Source organism: Sapajus apella, unplaced genomic scaffold (assembly GCF_009761245.1).
Source record: "Sapajus apella isolate SASKATOON/1434 unplaced genomic scaffold, GSC_monkey_1.0 scaffold122, whole genome shotgun sequence".
Classification (NCBI taxonomy): Eukaryota; Metazoa; Chordata; class Mammalia; order Primates; family Cebidae; genus Sapajus; species Sapajus apella.
Genome location: NW_022437062.1, coordinates 222,061 through 228,476, shown reverse-complemented (window position 1 = coordinate 228,476; position 6,416 = coordinate 222,061). Strand labels below are relative to the sequence as shown.

The following is a 6,416-nucleotide window of genomic DNA, read 5'->3' as shown; positions in this document are numbered from 1 at the left end:
GCTACATCTCCGCTCTCCCGTACCGTAGTGGCCACGCAGGTCCAGGGCCTCCTCCAGGGGATCTGGCCACAGTGGCTCCTAACCTGGCCGGTGACAGGCCCTTATGTGCTCCGCTTGACCCCGGCGTGGCCCCGAGAAGGGCTGGGGGCCTTCTTACTGTGCTCCCTCTGCCCATGGCTCTGGCTTCAAGCTGCCAGCCGCTGCGTGAGAGCCGAAGAGTGCGCAGGGGCAGGCTCCCCGGCTGGACGCTCTCTCCCCAGGGCCCCGGCCGAGGTCAAGGTCTCGGATCTGCCAGCCCGCAGCGCCGCCCCCTGGCGCGGAGCCCGCCGGAACGTGCGGGCCGACCCAGCGCCGACCTTGGGCAGCCGGTTCCGCTGCGGCTGCCAGGGCGGAGACTGGCCGCCCACTTGGACCCGGCAGGGTGGAGCGGAGGCCGCGGGTTGGGCAGCAGCGCGTTGCAGGCTATATGTGCCCCACCGCCACGGTTCGTGGGGCCTGCGCGCTGCCTGATCGGACGGAAAAGAAAGTTTTGGATTGGAGTTTTAAGACGACCCTCCTGACGCCTGTTGGATTGGGTACAGGCATGTGTAAAAACAGGGTCACAGACTCAGCGCACTCAGTGGTGATGCAACTGTGGCTGAGCGCCAAGCCCTCCGACAGGCCTCCAAAACCACAGAAGAGTGCGACACCTCCCCATGTCTGCCCCCCACCAGCCTCTGCCCTCCTCTCTGCTCCCCAAACCTCTACTTTGGGGATAAGTATGAACTCTTCTGGCTCTGCCATCCCCACCTGATGAAAGTCTATCTCCAAGGACCTAGGGTTGCCCTACATGTTTTTGGGCCCTCTTTTTTCGGGCCTCTGGCTTTAGCCGTGGACCTTGGTGTTTGTCCTGCTTCCTCCTCAGCCTCACTATCACCCTGTTTCCCCTGTGACCCAATCTTCCCCCAACATCCCCGTCTCTTCATCAGCCCCACTCCTGATGCCTGAGCAACTTCATTAAAAATAACTACCATCCACCATCAGCCCAGTATCACTCAGCTCCTTCAGCTGTAGCCCTAGATTCAACTCTCACAGCCATCCTCACCTTGGTTTCTTAGACTTGACAATTCTGTGGTTATTTCTGGCTCTCTATTCCTCATCCTCACTAATCTCCATCCTTAACAAGCCCCCACACGCTGTCCTCCAACTTTTTGTCTTCATGGTCCCTGACTCAGACCTTCCTTTCTGAGTGGGGCCCCCACCTCCCTTGAATCTGAGATCACTGGCCCAGCCCAGCACAGAATCTTCTCCTGATTTTGGCCTGATGGAGTTTGTATGTCCTATTGGTGTCCTCATGGTGAGACTCAGTTGCTGCCCTGCTCTAAGCCCCAACCCCTGCCTGCATCCTCCCAGACCTGTCAGTGGAGTCCAGAGGCTTGGCTGGACCCTCTTCTGTCCAGCAGGCCCACTACAGTCCACAGAACAGATTCCAGTTCCTGCTGCTGCTGAAGGAATTGGAATCCCATTTCTTTTTTTTTTCTTTTCTTTTTTTTTTTTTTTTTTTTTTTGAGATAGAGTCTTGCCTTGCTCAGGCTGGAGTGCAGTGGTGCAATCTTGGCTCAATGCCACTTCTGCCTGCTCGGTTCAAGCACTTTTCATGCCTCATCCTCCGAGTAGCTGGAATTATAGGTGGGCACTACCACACCTGGCTAATTTTGTTTTTTTGTATTTTTAGTAGCGACGAGGTTTTACCATGTTGGCCAGGCTGGTCCCAAACTCCTGGCCTCAAGTGAACCACCTGCCTCAGCTCCCCAAAGTGCTAGGATTATAGCACTTTGTGTGTGAACCACTGTGCCTGACTGGAACCCCATTTCTTAATCTCACCTGTCACTGAGGGTCCTGCATCCTCCGGGGACAGAGGTTATACTAGCCTTCATGGTGAAGGAGGAGCAGTGAGCGCTTTGCCTCATCCTTCCTCCCGGCACACCAGGGATGCTATTGGGCCAGCCAAATATTCTCAATCATGAATTGGTAAAGGAAACAAAGGCTGGTTTGATCTGCAAAGTCTTAGCTGCCCCGGTTTCCTAAAATTGATAGTGGCTACATCGTCACTCTCCGAGTACCTACTGAGTATGGTGAGGGACTCCCAGAAGGGGAAATCATTGTCCTCTCCCCTGGCTTAACTAAATCCTACTCCTTCCATTAAGGCCCAAGTCCTGCACAGCTGAGGGCTTAATTAGAGCCTGCCTTTATCACTTGGTGTGATCTTCTCTGTCATTGCTGTTTCTAGAAAGAGACAGTGATGTCAACTCTGTCTCTCTGGTCAGCTCTGGAGCACCTGCCACATCTTAAGCTGGACAGCCAATCACATGCCAAGGGAGGCTGGACTCCCCTTTCTAGGGGCTCTCAGGGTGTGTGCTATGGATATGTGCCCAGGAAGGTGTGTGCTCATGGGTTTCCTATCCCAAGAAGCCTCTGCAGAGTTGTTCTTGGCCCATCGCTGAGGACACACTGTGTCCTCCCCCTGGATTCTGGATGAGAGCAGTAGTCCATCCTGTCGAAGATTCACACTGAAATACTGCTTCCCACATTTGAGGATTTCTTGCACCATGAAAGACTTTGGGGGAGGGGTTCATCAGGGGAGGCTAACTTACTTTGCCAAGCAAGTTCATTCAAAATAATTATTGGCTGGGTGCAGTGGCTCATGCCTATAATCCCAGCACTTTGGGAGGCCAAGGTGGGCAGATCACTTGAGGTCAGGAGTTCAAAACCAGCCTGCGAAACATGGAGAAACCCCATCTCTACCAAATATACAAAAATTAGCTGAGCTTAGGGGCACATGCCTGAAATCCTAGCTACTCAGGAGGCTGGCACACAAAAAATCATTTGAACTGGGGAGGCAGAGGTTGTAGTGAGCCAAGATCCTGGCAGTGCATTCCAGCCTGGGTGACAGAGCGAGACTCCATTTCAAAAAAAATAAGCAAAACACCATCTATTGTCCTATCAGTTCATAGATAGACTTTCTTTTGTTTTTCTTCTTTCTTTCTTTTTTTTTTTTCAAGTGGACTCTTGCTCAGCTGCCCAGGCTGGATTACAGTATCGTGATCTTGACTCACTGTAACCACCATCTCCTGGGTTCAAGCAATTCTGTGTCTCAACCTCCTGAGTAGCTGGGATTACAGGCATGTGTCATCATGCCTAGCTGATTTTTGTATTTTAGTAGAGACAGGATTTCACCATGTCCGTCAGGCTGGTCTTGAACTCCTGACTGTAGGTGGTCTGCCTGCCTCAGCCTCCCAAAGTGCTAGGATTACAGGTATGAGCCACCACACCCGGCCCTAAACAGACTTTCTAATTCCAATAATATGGAAATGACATCATTTTCAGATTAATAACAATTTTTTTAACTTTTTATTTTGCAATGATTTCACACTTACATAAAATTTGTTACAATAGTACAATGAACTTCTATATATTTTTCACCCAGATTCACCATATTTTACTATATTTGGTTTATGAGTTTCTCTTTTTAAAAAATTTTTTTGTGAGTCTCACTCTGTCACCCAGGCTGAAGTGCAGTGGTGCGATCTCAGCTCACTCCAACCTCCGTCTCCCAGGTTCAAGCAATTATCCTGCTTTAGTCTCCCAAGTAGCTGGGATTACAGGCATGTACTACCATGCCCAGCTAATTTTTGTATTTTGAGTAGAGACAGGGTTTCACCTTGTTGACCAAGCTGGTCTGGAACTCCTGACTTCGAATGATCCACCTTGGCCTCCCCAAGTGTTGAGATTACAGGCATGAGCCACTGTGTTCAGCCTTGGTTTATGATTCTCCTTGTCTCTATATTCCCACACACAGAGAAAGAGAACACACGCACAAGACACAATGCTCTCTCTATATATAAATTTCTTTAATTCTTTTTTTTTTTTGAAAGACAGTCTTACTCTGTCACCCAGGCTGAATCAGTACAGTGGTGGGATCGTGGCTCACTACAACTTCTACCTCCCAGGTTCAAGTGATTCTCCTGCCTTATCCTCCCAAGTAGCTGGGATTACAGGCATGCACCACCACACCTGGGTAATATTTGTATTTTTAGTAGAGACAGGGTTTTACCATGTTGGTCAAGCTGGTCTCATACTCCTGACCTCATGATCCACCCTCCCAGGCCTCTCAAAGTGCTGGGATTACAGGCATGAACCACCGAGCCTGGCCCTTACTGAATCATTTGAGAGTAAATTATAGACATTGTACTTCTTTACCCTGAAATACTTATGTACTAACTATTAACAAAACCAGGAAACTTAATATCATTGATACAATATTATAATCTATATACCTTATTAAAATTTTGCCAATTATCCTAATAATGTCCCCTCTCCTTCCCCCTGCTGCTGCTGTTCTCTCTTCCCCTCTTCTCCCCCTCCACACCCTCCTTTTCTTCCTCTTTCTCTTCACCTTCTTCCCCCTCTTCCTCCTCTTTTTCTTTTCTTCTTCCTCTTGTAGGTATTGCTTTCTCTGGTCCAGAATCCATTCTAGGATTACATGTTGCTTTTGGTTGTCATGTCTCTTCAGTTTTCTTCAATCTGTTACAGTTTCCTCAGTCTTTCTTTAGTCTTTTATGATATTGACATTTGTGTATATGAAAAGTACAAGACTGTTATTGAGTAGAAGGTCCCTCAGTTGGAGTTTGTCTGATGTTTGCTCATGGTTATACTCAGGCAGTGCATTTTTGCCAAAATACCACAGGCATATGACATTGGTTTTTCCTATTTAAGAGATGTTAACTTTGATCTCTTAGTTAAAAGGGTGGCCACTGTATTTCTCCACTGTCAAATTACTATTTTCCCCTTTATAATTAGTAAATAATTTGTTAAGTAGATTAATAAATAAGTCTTTTTAAAGGAAATAAAATCTTCATTTTAAGTCTTCCTAAATAAGTCTTTTAAAGGAAAAAAAGTTTTTTGAAAAATGTATAATATAATCCTTATTTTGGACTGACTCTTAAAAACCCTGGCACAAGGATGCAAGCAAATTACTCATTTATCTATTAAGTCCCTGAATACTGCACATGCCAGGTACTGCTCCAGACCCTGCCTTCTCCATCTAACTCCCTCTTTAGTCATCCTGGACAGACTAGCCCCAGGCTTGGGTCCCCAAAGCCGTTTCTTGAGCTGCTTGAGAGGAGGAACTGATACAGAGACACAGTAGGTAGTGGTTCTGGAATCTAGGGAACCCAGAGGGTAGCAAGGAGACCTCCCCTCAACTCTATGGATACAGCAAGGCTTTTCTGTGATGAAAGAAATAATGTTGCCGACATATGTTTTTATGTTTTTTTTTTTTTTTTTTGAGACGGAGTTTCACTCATGTTACCCAGGCTGGAGTGCAATGGCGCGATCTCGGCTCACCGCAACCTCCGCCTCCTGGGTTCAGGCAATTCTCCTGCCTCAACCTCCTGAGTAGCTGGGATTACAGGCATGCGCCACCATGCCCAGCTAATTTTTTTGTATTTTTAGTAGAGACGGGGTTTCACCATGTTGACCAGGATGGTCTCAATCTCTTGACCTCGTGATCCACCCGCCTCGGCCTCCCAAAGTGCTGGGATTACAGGCTTGAGCCACCGCGCCCGGCCTCATGTTTTTATGTTTTAATTAGCTTTCCCTGAGTTGTACTTGAGTAACAACCCAAAAATCTCAGTGGCTTACAATAAGAAAGGTTTATTTGTTATGCACATGTTATGTCGGCTCTGGTCACTGGTGGTTCTACTCTGTGTTGTCGTCTCCATTCTGGGATCTGGGCAGAAGACCTTGCCCCTGTTTGGAAGGTGTCATCCTCATGGCAGAGGGAAAAGGAACGTGATAGCAGTCTGCCATAGTTCTTAAGCCTTCTGCAGGGAAGAGCATAGTCATTTCCACTTACATTTATTGGCCAAAGCAAGTCGTGTGGCCCTGCCTGCCATTAATAGGGCAGTGAAGTGTATTCCTCCTAAAAAGAAGTGCTGCAATTCACATAGCAAAAGGAGAGGATGTATAATCACCTCACAGGAAAGGATAGAATAAATCAGAACCGATAATGCAAGCAACTGTGGTAGAATTCTCTCTCTCTTTTGTTTTTAAATTGAGACAGAGCTTCACTCTTGTTGTGCAGGGTAGAATATGATGGCATGGTCTCAGCTCACTGCAACCTCCACCTCCTGGGTTCAGGCGATTCCCCTGCCCTCACCCTCCCAAGTAAGTGGGATTACAGGCACCTACCACCACACCCAGCTCATTTTTTAGTAGAGACAGGGTTTCAAAATGTTGGCCAGACTGGTCTGGCCTGCCTCAGGTGATCCACTCCCCTCAGCCTCCCAAAATGCTGGGATTACAGATGTGAGCCACCGGGTCCAGCCGATAGAATTCTTCTGTACAGGTTCTCTAGACCAACCTTACAATTCACA

General features: G+C 47.8%; 1 long non-coding RNA gene across 1 annotated transcript; it reads right to left on the bottom strand.

Moving 5' to 3' along the window:
• Window positions 1–1,549: 1,549 nt before the first annotated feature.
• On the bottom strand, window positions 1,550–5,423 carry LOC116538812. The gene is made up of 2 exons (XR_004263787.1): window positions 5,392–5,423; window positions 1,550–1,640 (listed from the first exon to the last, which is right to left on the bottom strand). It is a non-coding gene; the product is annotated as an uncharacterized LOC116538812 (long non-coding RNA).
• Window positions 5,424–6,416: the final 993 nt, after the last annotated feature.